General features: G+C 41.0%; 1 long non-coding RNA gene across 2 annotated transcripts in view; it reads right to left on the bottom strand.

The window, feature by feature from the left end:
* Positions 1-3,171, bottom strand: part of LOC139795658 (uncharacterized) — a 28,726-nt gene extending 25,555 nt beyond the window's left edge. For both annotated transcript variants that reach the window (XR_011725632.1, XR_011725633.1), the window contains exon 1: positions 2,873-3,171. This is a non-coding gene — a long non-coding RNA (uncharacterized lncRNA). The remainder of the gene's footprint in view (positions 1-2,872) is intronic.
* Positions 3,172-12,180: the final 9,009 nt, after the last annotated feature.

Below are 12,180 nucleotides of genomic sequence, written 5' to 3'. Positions count from 1 at the left end.
AAACACTCAAAAATTGTTGTTTTGTGACAAGAGTGCAGTAAGTTACTCTCTAAAAGTTTAAGAACTAAGGGAAAGACTTGTACACTTTATTTTAATGTCATCTGTAATATTGCTAATCCTTTGTACTTCTATCTCTTCTGCCCTCTTTTCAATAGGTATGAAAATTCTGTGTATAATGTAATTTCAGAGGGATCTGCTATGGTTTTGTATTTGTTATTTCTTTAGGACAAATTATCTTGTATCTAATGTTAGATGTTACCTTACAGACACCTGGGAAGATAGCTGTGTTAACAAAAGTTACAGGTTGTCCAGTGTCTTAAACAGAGCAATCTCATTAAGTTTCCCCTTTTTTTTTTTTCTTTTTTTTTTTCATGATGTAGTTCATAACCCCCAGTGAATTTCACTTAAGTTGGGGAAAACAAAACCAACAGCACAACTCCCCCCACACCTATAAAATGCACTAATGTAGGAAGAACAACTGATTTTGGGGCCAAAAGCATAGAAATAGCAACAAGTTCTTCTGATCCTTTGAAGAAGTGATATATGGAAAATTTAAATGATCTATGGAGGAAACCTGTCAAAGATGTGATATGGAATTGCTGTTTAAGATTTCAGAAAAAAATGAATTGAAAATTTAAATTGGTACTTAAAGTTTAGGGCTATTGCTTTTGACATTTTGGTGAGTTCTTAGCTGAACAGGGATTCAAGGCCTCACTAAAAATTTTGCCTCAACTATAACCAGCTAAATTAAATACCAGCCCCATTCTAGCAGTAATATGGCACTTATTGTGCCCTTCTGTATGCTCAAGTATTGGCCCTGTTGTTTCATCAAGTTCTGCAGCCTACATGAAGCTTTGCATTGCCTCAGTTACCAGAGATACAGAAGCTCATCTGCATAATTTAAAGATGACTTCAACATGCATAGATTACAGTCAGTTATGCTCATGTTAGCAGTGGAAACATGTTTGATACACACTGAGAATTAACTACACGTGCTAATTTCTGTATCACAATCTGTAATTAATTTTTTAGGAAACCACTGAACAGAGGTGAATAGATTTAAACATCTGCATGTTGTTTTGTCTTCTACTGTTGCATTTCCTTTGAAAATTTAAAGGTGGCTAAAGGCTGAGCAGGAAATTGTCTTTAGATGATTGTTTTTTCTACTCCATGCAATTCTAATGAAGCCATTTTCAGGTGCACACAATGTTGAGCCAAGTTTTGACTTCTCACACAACCTTTTGCTAAACTTAGAACACGGATTGAACACCCATTTCCTTCAACTCTAGACAATTATGTTAATCTTTCAGATTCCTTGAAACTTAAACAGTTGGTGGGTTTTTGTGTTTTGAAGTCAAATGAGAACTGCTAAGATGGAAAGCTGATTGTAAGAACAACAAGAGACAATATAATGTAAGAACAATATAACAAGAGACACAAATTCCCACCCTCTGCAGTTATGGGAGCCAGTCAGCTGTGGTTGATTCCCTGGATATATTGCAACAGATTCAGGAATTTGAGCCTGTGTGATATGTGCAAGAATGCAGAGTGCTGTGAGGCCATTTCCCAGAGGATCCAAATAAATTAACAAGTCCTTAGTGGGAGTTTGACTACAGGAGAAGAGAGAAAATTTGTCTCTAAAAATGCATGTTTCACATCAGAAATGAGAGACATGTATGGAAAAGGCTACCAACTTGGATCAGCCTTCTGCAGGGAGTTTCTCTGTATAGGTTGGTAGGTGCCAGCAAACCATTTCATGTATGCACACATCCCAAATGCATAGGGTAGCTCTTGAATTTTATTTGACTATAGTGTCCCAAAGTTTCCAAGGATGCTGCAGCTGCCTTATCAGCTCTTAAAATACTTGATGCATAAGTTATCTTAGATTTGAGGAAAAGCTCTTCTCCCTATCTTGCAGTTCAATTAAAAATGTACAGGTGTGACAAGCTGACAAAGGTTGCTAAAATGAAAACTAGACAGAAAGCCATGAGTCTGCCAGCAGTAGAGATAATGCACCAGTCACATGTAAGGTTACACTGTATTTTTAGTAATTTTTAGTAATTTTAGTAGTCCCTATGACATTTCTTTTGTGTCTGATATATTGTCTTTTTTCCCCCCACTAATTACAGTACTTTTGAAGAAGATAATATATTTGTTTTGTAGTCCCTATTAGGATCATAATACTTTATTCTAATATTAAAAAAACTCCACAATTTCTACATCATCTTCCATTTTAAAGTTAAATGCTAGAGCATGTCAGGTTTGTGGTAAGAACAGGAGATACTGAATGGCACAGGAAGTGAACTGTGGGCAAGAAGTAGTTTGAGGACAGCATGTGAATTTGGGAGATAATATAATTCTCCATAATGTAGCTATTTACTGCTGCTCTGGGTGAAAGCATGATGGAAGACTGATAGGACCCAAATTTGATGTCCTTCAGAGATAACAGGTCCTGACTCAAAGAACAAACAACTTCATGTGAAGACTGTTACATTTTTCAAGGTAGAAGAGTAAATCAGAAGCAGAGCATAGGCAACTACAGTATCCTAAGAAGGGATCTGGGTATCTGTACCATACTCAAAAACCTGTTCTGTTTTATGACTGTCATTTTCAGTCTTTCTATGTGACAAAAGACTTTGGAAGAATCACTGATGCAGATTAATCTAAAGCCCTCTTAAAAAAAAAAAAAAAAAAAAAAAAAGTTACAATCCATCTATTGTTTTCCATAGTATTTGTGTACAATTTGTTAATGACACTGGGAGCAACACATGCATAAATGGGGCTTAATTTAAAGGAGGAGAGACAACTCTCCAGCAATAAAATCCAGATCTGGCATACATGGAAAAAATTAACATTTATGAATGGCTCTTACCTGAGATCAAAACCATATTTCTTCTCAGAAACTCCAAAATCTGATCTCCTCAATTTTGCTATCTCTGTTTTATCGTGGCTTTCCCTTGTAATTCATAGTCACTGTCTCCTGATTGCAACTCCATGTATCCATCCTCTTCTTAGTTATGGTTTTATCATTTTAGGAAATACTGAGAAGGACCCCATCCTGATTTTGTTTGCTAATAAAATATAGCTGGACAGGTATTTGCTGAAATTAACCACGTGGTGTTCTGTGGAGGTGGTCTTGGCGTTACCTGCGTTATTAAGAAGAAAATAATAATTACTAATCCTGTTCAATTAAAGCATTCTCTTATTAGGCCAGATTTTTTATTTTGTAGAGCAGTTGTTGTACAGACAATCAAAGATGAGAAGAAAATTTAGTTATACCCAGATGACCTCAGTCAATTGGAGAGACAGCAGCAGTCACCTCTGGATAGGCTGGTTCTTGGGAAGAAAAGATGCACAGTGACATTTTTCTAGTGCCTAAGAGTGAAAAAAAAAACCAAACCCCAATCTAATTAGAACAAACATGAAATTAGATTATATGAGTCAAGCATATTTAGTTAGGTAGAGAATCCCAAGTGGCTTTGATACCATTGTCCTTAAGGATAGAGAATCTGCACTAAAATCCACTTTTCTGAATTATGAGCTAATTGAGTTTTTGTACATGCAACAACAAAATACTGTCTAGAGAAAGGTAAATAATTTACAGGTTGTTTCTGTAAGAAAAAGAAAAAAGATTGCTGCATTACTGATCTGTTTTTTGTTTTGTTTTTTTTTTTGGCCCTGCAATGAATTGCACTAAGCTGACTTAATTGTAATTAAAACTTTTTTTGAACATTTCTTTTATCTGGGAGCGAATTCTACTTGCATGTTATGCTGAGAAGATTGTGAAATTATTTCTTAGATATTCATACAGTGAAATGAACTGCATCTTGTGAAGTTCATCACAGAACTTTCAGTGTCTCCATCTTTACTTTTCTATATACTTATAGTCTACAGGAAGCTCTTGACCATTTTAGTAAGCTATTAGTAAGATAACACACATCCCCTTGTGATTGCAAAAATACTGGTAGCTATCTGCAATAGGTAAGTGCTCACTAGAAATAAGTTATGGTGTGATTTATTTGAAATTTCCTTTTACAAACAGCAGAGCCAAGTACAAAAAATGCTATTGTGAAAAATGTTCTTGTATTTAAAAGCATGGTCCTCTGTGCCAATAGAGAAATTGTCCTCCATTCAGTAGAAATTTTGTAATTATTCACCTCTTTGGTATATTAGTGAAATCAAAGCTGCAGCTTCTGCTGAACTGGTAAGAATTAGACGAGGTGTATAATGCTCTCTGACCCTTTTTGGTTTTAATAAAAATAAAAAAAATCAGTCCATAAAAACTATGGACTTTTTCCATTTGCACTGCTCTTCCAGTCATTGCTAAAGCTATGGCTGCCTGTCTTACCATGATGAAAAATCACTTAGCAGCTCAAATGAATGACTTTCATTGATAACAACAAAGGGCCTTGTCCACTGGAGCACTTGTAACAGATTTCTTCTATACTTCAGGGAGAGCTTTGGGAATGCAAGAGGCATAGAGCTCATTTCTAACTATGCCCATACTCATGCTTGGAAACGTATGTCTTTGAAGACCTCTTCTGCCAAGATGGTTTTGTGAACTTAGAAACCAATGCAGCACTGCTGGGCTCGCACCCTGTGTAACATTTTGCTTGACATGTCGAGTGAGAATGTCTGTGCTGCACAACCAAGAGCTGTGTGAGAGGGATCTGTACCAGCTCAGAGAAACAGAGCAGCACATGTTCACAAATTATAGTGTATGCAGGAACAAGGACAGCAGTATTGAAGCACCAGTCAACCCTAATAAGAAAAGTACTATGCAGTGGAATGCCAGGATCTCTTTGTGGCACAGTGACAGTCTTGTCTCCATGAAGTGGTATTATTATGTATTTGCATAGTACAGGACATAGACAGAGGATTTTCTGTCCTGTGTGTATAGTACTGGAGCTTACATGCAACATTCAAGCTTCAACATTCTCTCTACAGTATCTTACAAGTTAGCAGTTCTTGAAGGCTTTTTAAATACTTGCAAGACTGCAGCCTCATTTCTTAGCTGAAGTCCTATTTCCCAGTTTACTTATCCATGTTAATAAAGTAAAACACAGCAGAGAGGTGTCATCTGGACTCGATGATCTCTCGAGGTCCCTTCCAACCCCTCACGTTCTGTGATTTCTGTCGAGATTCAGGCCCAGCTGGTACCAACCAGGCCGCCCCCTGCTCACCCCCCCCCCAGATCTCCTTCATCCAGGAGGGCAGGGAGATGTTTCACTCCCCAGTTGGGCAAAACCACACAGACTCAACTTGGGAAGGGAAAAAAAAATAAATTATTCTATCCAGGGAAAGAGAACACACAACCAAATCTTCAGACATTCACCTCACTCCTTCCTTCTTACCGGGGCCTTACCCCATTCCCGCCACCTCCTCCTCCTCCTCAGCGGCACAGGGCGGGGGTTTCACTCTCCCGCCCATCCCTCCCCACAGGGAAGGACTCCTCACATTTTTCCCCCGTTCCAAGGGCGGGGTCCCTCTGACGGGAGAGTCCTTCAGGAACCCTTCTCATGGGGTGCAGCCCCTCAGGAACCCCTCCCGCGAGGTGCGGTCCCTCAGGAACCCCTCTCATGGGGTGCAGCCCCTCAGGCACTGCTCCCGCCCGGGCTGCCCACAGAGTCACGGCTGCTGTGGAACACGGGCTCCTCCGTGGCTGCAGATCCACGTCTGCCCCTCTCTGTGATCCCACACAGGCTGCAGTTTCACCTCTGCCCACCTGGGGCACTTCAGGGCCCCGCAGCTCCACATCTGCCCTCTGTGATCCCTCAAAGGCTGCAAATCCCACACCTGCTCCGGCAGGGACCGCCGCCATTTCACGGCGGAATGTGAGGAAACCCCCGGGTGTTTCGGCTCTTTCCCCGCTCTTTCCTCACCCACCCTAGTACCTCAGCTACAGCACTGCCCTCACCTCCTTCTATCCTCTGCAAATCCTTCGTTTTTCTTCATTTTTTCCCCCCACATTCTTCAACGCCTTACTGACAGAGCTCCACTCAGCTCCTTCTCTCACCTTCTCCTCCCAGTAAAGGGGTGGAGTCAGAATCGGAACCGGGGGAGTTTCCAGAACCTTCTCTGAGGAACCGCCCCTGCGGCCCACACCCTCCTTACTGCCAAAAGAGCACCGCAGGGGAGCAGGACCACACGCTATAAAGAACTGAAAGAAAATATCATTTAGAAAAACCAAAAAACCCAAACCTATAGTTGGGGAAGGTTGGGCTGAGGGATACCAGAAAGTTACTGAGTTGAAATGCATCAGTGAGATAATTATATATATTACAGAAATTACATAATTCTAAAAAAATGTATTTATATATATAAATATATTAAGTATATGCTAATGTGCTTTGTTGTGGACTGTTTTGGTACCTGCTGAGGCAGTGCTTCAGGAGCCATGAGCTGTAACTTCACAACTTCCTTCAGCGGGGCTGAGGTGGACGACAGAACCAAGTAAGGCTTTTTTTTATTTATTTTGCAGGGCCAGGAAGGAATTAAAAAAGCCTTCAAATATAATAAAACTAATGAAGATGTGTCCTAAATAGATTAAAGAAGCGCTCTTCAGGGTGTTGGTATCAGATGGTTCCTCCTGGGCCTTCCTGCTGCTCCTACTTTCTGGGGCTAAACGTGAGGTGAAGAGAGACTCTGGTACCTCAGGACTTGTGAGGAAACAAAATACCTGGTTTTAAAAAGGAGTTACTGGTGCCTGTGTGGTACAGGGAAACCTTGTGGAGGAGATTTAAATTGCTTTGGACTTCTGTGTAGGCTTCAGCTGAGAAGTAAGAGAGGGAGCATGTTGGTGGGAAGGGTGAGCTCAGAAGTTGAGGAGCTGTGGGTGGTATGGAGCTGCCTGGTGCTTTTCTGCTTTTCTGAGCCTGCACTGCCTGCTGGTGCTGGTTCTGGTTCTGTGCTTCAGCCTGGAAAGTGAAAACCCCAGGGGAGCAAGTACACTGTAGTTGTAGTGCAACACCGGGTGCTTCTAGAGGAATCCTGTGGAAAAAAAATAAGACTGTCTAGAATATTGTTCTGAATTACTGCAGAAAATCACTGCAGTTATATCTTTGATGTGGAGTATAATTTGTGGGCACCATAAAAATGATGGAAGGGGAAGTAGCTGTTGGTGGCTTGTGTCTGTCCAGGTCCATATGTTCAGCTGTGTATCAATGTACAGCTGAGAACAGTCAGACTTTGGGTGTTGGTTGCTACAGCTGTGTTTGGTGCTGGGGTTGCTCAGCAGAACATGGACCTTGTTCATTTAATACCATGTGGCTGCCATTTGAGCTGCCTTAAGGGTAACAGTGGGGCTGATGTGCTGTGCCTGGGCTAACTTAAAAGCAATTTGCTTATAGCTTAAATTCCTGTTTTTGTTTTGCTTTTCAGGCTTGTAATTTTTAAGGATGCATGAACTGTGACTTCTGGAAGCTCTTAATGGGTTGTTTTGATGGCTCTTATCAGAGTATTAAAAAGATACATAGGTCTTTATGCTTTAAATGGTTCCATCCTGTTAGGTGTCCATGCTGCTGGGTATTTTTTTATTAATTTGTGCTATTGCTGTGGTAACAAGGGTGATAACCTTTGAGATGCTGAATGTTTTCCACGGACAATTAAGCCACTTGAAGGTTTAGGCATTCAAAAGGGTGCCTGCCAATTTAAACAACTGGGTCCCTTTTAATGTTAGTGCATTTGATTAATTTAAATGGAAATGTACGTATCTTTTTTGAGAGAGAGGTTTAGGAAGCAACTTTTATCACTTCCTCTCTATTCACTGTTTGGGGGGGGGATGAGTAGCAAATCACTGAAAACTAATTAACAAAGAATAGTAAGGAGGATGGTGTGTTTCAGATGGGAGAAGCAAGCACTGCTGAGAGCTCTCTGCTTGCCATTTTGACATAGTGACTGCTATGCAGAAAATCATGTAGTATTTAATGATTTCAAATGCTCTCTGTTTTCTCCTCTGCAAAGTAAGAGGTCACGGAGGAATAAGACCCAGTGACTTGCTGACACTGCAGAGACAGAAAGTTTCAGCTAGGCTTGTAGTAATTCCTGCATGTAAACATCAGGAACACGGTACAGAGGTGCCCAAGTTTGCTGGGTCTGACACAGTCTGTCTGTGAAAAGGCTGCCTGTAGCTGTGTGGTAATGCACCCAGTGTCTGGTTGAATGGCATATGAGTTTGTAATAACTTGGTAAACTTCCCACTCAGTTCACACTCACAAGTCCATGGCATGGCATGTGATCCTGCTTCCATGTTTGTTGACTTTCAGACAGAAGCAAAATGAAGTTTTTAAGTTGGTTGTGAGTTTGGCTGCTGCTGTGGTTTTGTGTAGATCTTCCTTCATTTCTCCTCCCTGAAATGGCAACAATGGCCCAGCTTGTCTCTCAGTTTAGAGCATTGCTAATTGCAAGCTATTAATGTTTGTAAAACACTTAGAAAATTAATAGCCATGTTGGGTGAGGTCAAATTGCCATGCAGCTCTTACCACAGAAATAAAAGCACCTAAGTGTCAACTTGCCTTGGATCCACTTCTGACTCCAGGCCTGGCAACACCGGGGAGGCAATTTGTGACTCATGTGCTGGCAACAGAGCTTCTTGCTGTCTGTTCTTCTAAAAAATACACAAGTCGAGGAAAAGTGTTTCAAACCTTAGAGGCAGAACACTGCTTTGCTTCTCTATTACTTCTTGGCAGGCGAGTTAGAGAAGTTTGTCAGGACTGAAAAACAAAACAAAAAGGAAAGAAAAAGGTTGAGCAAATAGACTTGTGAAAGGCAAGACATTATGCAGTGTGCTAGAAGCCAACAGGAAGAAGTATGTGGGTAGTAGTAAGAAAAGGAATTCCTATGAAGGATATTCAGTACTGTCATAGTCTTCTCCTTCTGTATTTTTACTACAGAGCATCAAAAACTGCCTGTTGAAATTCTGATTTCCTGTGGCTCTCCCTAGCTACCCCAGATAGCAAATTTGCCTCCACAGGTAGAGCACAGTTCTACTCAGAATCCAGTGTTTGTTACTTCAGTGAGCAGTCCCAGGTAAATCCTGGGTCTTCCCACAAGTCAGCATGGCTGACTGCTGTTATTCATTTGTCTGGCAGACTAACTAGAAGTGTCTTTTCTAAAAGTCCCAAATGCTAAGTTCTGAGATGATGGGTGTCAGCCAGCTCATCACATAAGTGAAATGCTTAGTTAAAGCTGAATTTTTAAGCTCTGGATTCTTTCAAAGCAGACAGAAGAACATGGGCATTCTCTCAACATAGATACACAAATGCAGAGTCCTAACTGGCTTTGCAAGACTGGAAGGATGTCCCAAGATTGATGGTTTGGTCAGGGCAAATGAGCTAATGGTTCTTTTTAGCAAGGCTGTATATTTGAGTGCTGAATCCAAGTTAAAAATCTTTCATCAAAAATACACAGCCTGAAGTTGAAGGCTGGGATTAGTGTAGTTCCTGTAGGACTAATAAGAAAATCTGTGGTGTGTCTTCTACAGCAATTTGTGCTGGCTTCCTTGAATACCTTGCTGTTCACAGAGTAGACCACACCTTGGTCATACCCTCTGCAGGAATGGAGGCTCAGTCTGCATGAGTGGCTGTTGCCATCTGCAGGGATAAGGGAGCCAACTGGGCTCTTGGCATCAGAACCTCCCTGTTAGGGCTGCAGGTCAGAGCAGCTTCCAAGATCCTGAGAGCTGGAGGAGTTGCAGGGATGGGGCAAACTATTGCTGAGTCACTGCAGTGGAGAGGAGAGGGGAGGGCAGGGGAAAACTATGGAATATACCCAAAACTATATTCAAATATATTCAAAACTATGGAATATACCCAGAAGCTCAGATCTCTGCACTTGGATATTTGTGATAAAGGACCTGAAAAGGCAGCTTGGACTGAAACAGAGCAGGCAACATTAGTTAGAGTGCTCCCAGCTGAGAGCTCAGACTTAGCTGAAGTCTGTAGGAAGAGATTTTAGAGCCAGCAAGCTGGAGAAACAGTTTATAGTCAGGCAGGCAGCAAAGGGTTAAAGCAGAGATGCATTTGACTGCTGGTTTGCTGATGGCTGCTTAGGGTGTTTTCTGGGTAAGAAATGACAGCTCCTCCAGTCTTGTCTGTGCAACTGGGTGCAACTGTGCTGTCCTACAGAAAGCATATATCCAAGCTCAGCCATATTATATCAATTTTGTACTGAAACCTGAAACTAAATAAAATCACTGCAACATCCATTTCTTTTCCCTGTAAAAAAAGCTCCCAAAGCTGTACTGAACCTCTGTAAAATAAATGGGAGTAGAGAAGATGGAAAGGAGCAGTCTCTCACTAAAGATGTATGTATTGTAACTTTTACATTTGGGTATCCCTGAGCTCATAATGTTCCATGCCCCTTTGGTAAAATAGATATTTTTTTTCTTGTCTATTTATCAATTTGTTCTCTTTGTGGGAACTGTTTCATCGTTGGTGCAAAAAGTTTTTGTGAGGTTGACAGTGCCATACTTACCCTGTTTATTCTTAAAATTAAATCACATACTTTTTTCTTGTAATGAAGATTAATCTACCATGTAATATTGGTGTCAGGCAACAGAATCATGTGCTATAATGTCTTGGTGTCAGCTGAAGCTCTTGGAGTTTTAGTTGTTCTATTCAAGATGTCTCTCCTGAAGCCATTCCTGGATATTATCACCCACGTGTTCTCAAAACTCAAGGTGTATTTGTGAAAGACAGGTCCTGAAAGACAGATCTTGCCTTTAACCCAGTAGTAAGAAGGAAAGGAAACAAATTTTGCTTATGATGGCAAGTTAAGAAATGTATCTCTCTGTATTCTCTTGATAAACTTGTCCTGATGGTATTTGGTAAAAATTCCTTGCTCATGAGACACTGTCTAGCTCAGAAGTAAAATAAAAGGTATATTCTTTTCCTCCCACATTTTGCCATTTAGTTGTGGTTTCCAAGGAAGGTCAAAAGGAAAGGAGCTATTACCAACTGTGGTTGAAGCCTTTCTGATCTTGCTGGCTAATATAGCAGCTGGAGAAGCAGTTTCCTAGCCTTCAGCTCCTTTTTCTTTGCAATTTTCTCATCTTTGCTATTTAGGAAGAGTAATGCTTATTAGAGATCAGCTGCTGCTTTTGTAATTTCTGTAGTGTTTTCATTGCCTTCAGTGCTGCTGGCAACTCAACTGATAATTTTATGCAGGAATTGCCACTGAACTACCTGGTTCATGTCTGTTCTACAAAAGTACATTGATTATGGAGCTGTGCATGATGTATGGGCTGAGGGGAGAGAGCTCCTCGTTCAGCTTAAATCAACCTTGGTCTTGTGGCTGCTCTGAGGTTTCCTGCAGCATCCCTCCTGTAAAGACTGCCTGCACTGGAGAAGGGGAACTCCCTCTCAACCACAGCACCCCAGTTCCTGGTGTTTGTTTCATAAACTGAGGCTGAGGGATTTTGTGAGGTCAGACCAGTGGTTTTTATCCCTCTTGTTGTTGGACTGCTGTCTCCATGGGGCTGTAACATCAAGGACACTTTCATTCTTCCCCTTGGCTTATCCCATCTATTGTGACTGTCTTCCTCCCTTCAAAAGGCAACCACATACAGAAAAAACCCCACAAAAAACTATCTTTGCTTGTATTATGACTTCTTGTTAATATCCTGTTGAAAAATACCCTTTGGAAATAACTGGAAATAGATGTGTTGTTATAATTTGTACCACCTTACAGAATTTTGAGCAGGGAATTTGCCAGCAATTCAAACAGTGGCTGGATATGTCAGGAAAAATAGTTTTTAATTTGGTAGACTGCAGATGTTTGGTGAATACGTACTAGCTTATGTTTGGAAACAATTTTCCTCTCCTTTCTGAGGGAATTATTATTATTGTGGGTTATTCTGAGGCAAAACCAAGTTACTGAGTTGTCAGGTACTTGCCAGTTGTTAATCACATCTCTTTCTGTCTCACCATAGCTGCACTGCTGTATTAGAATCCTTGCTGCACCAAAAATGGGCTTATTTATAGCTTGGGTAATTACACATTTGGCTTCAAATTGTAAGGTAGTAACTCAGTCTCTAATGGCCAGCTGTTTTCAGAAATGGAAGGAAATACCCCACAGTACAGGACAGGTCACTGAGACTTTGAAATAAGCTAAGTGTGCTGGTCCACGGTGGAAAATTTTTGAAGTTTTAGGGGGTAACGAGGCCACAGGGCTTGTGGAGAC

This window comes from Heliangelus exortis, chromosome 4, assembly GCF_036169615.1.
Source record: "Heliangelus exortis chromosome 4, bHelExo1.hap1, whole genome shotgun sequence".
In the NCBI taxonomy this organism is placed as follows: domain Eukaryota; kingdom Metazoa; phylum Chordata; class Aves; order Apodiformes; family Trochilidae; genus Heliangelus; species Heliangelus exortis.
Note: the sequence above shows the minus strand (reverse complement) of the source record. Positions and strands in the feature narration are given on the sequence as shown.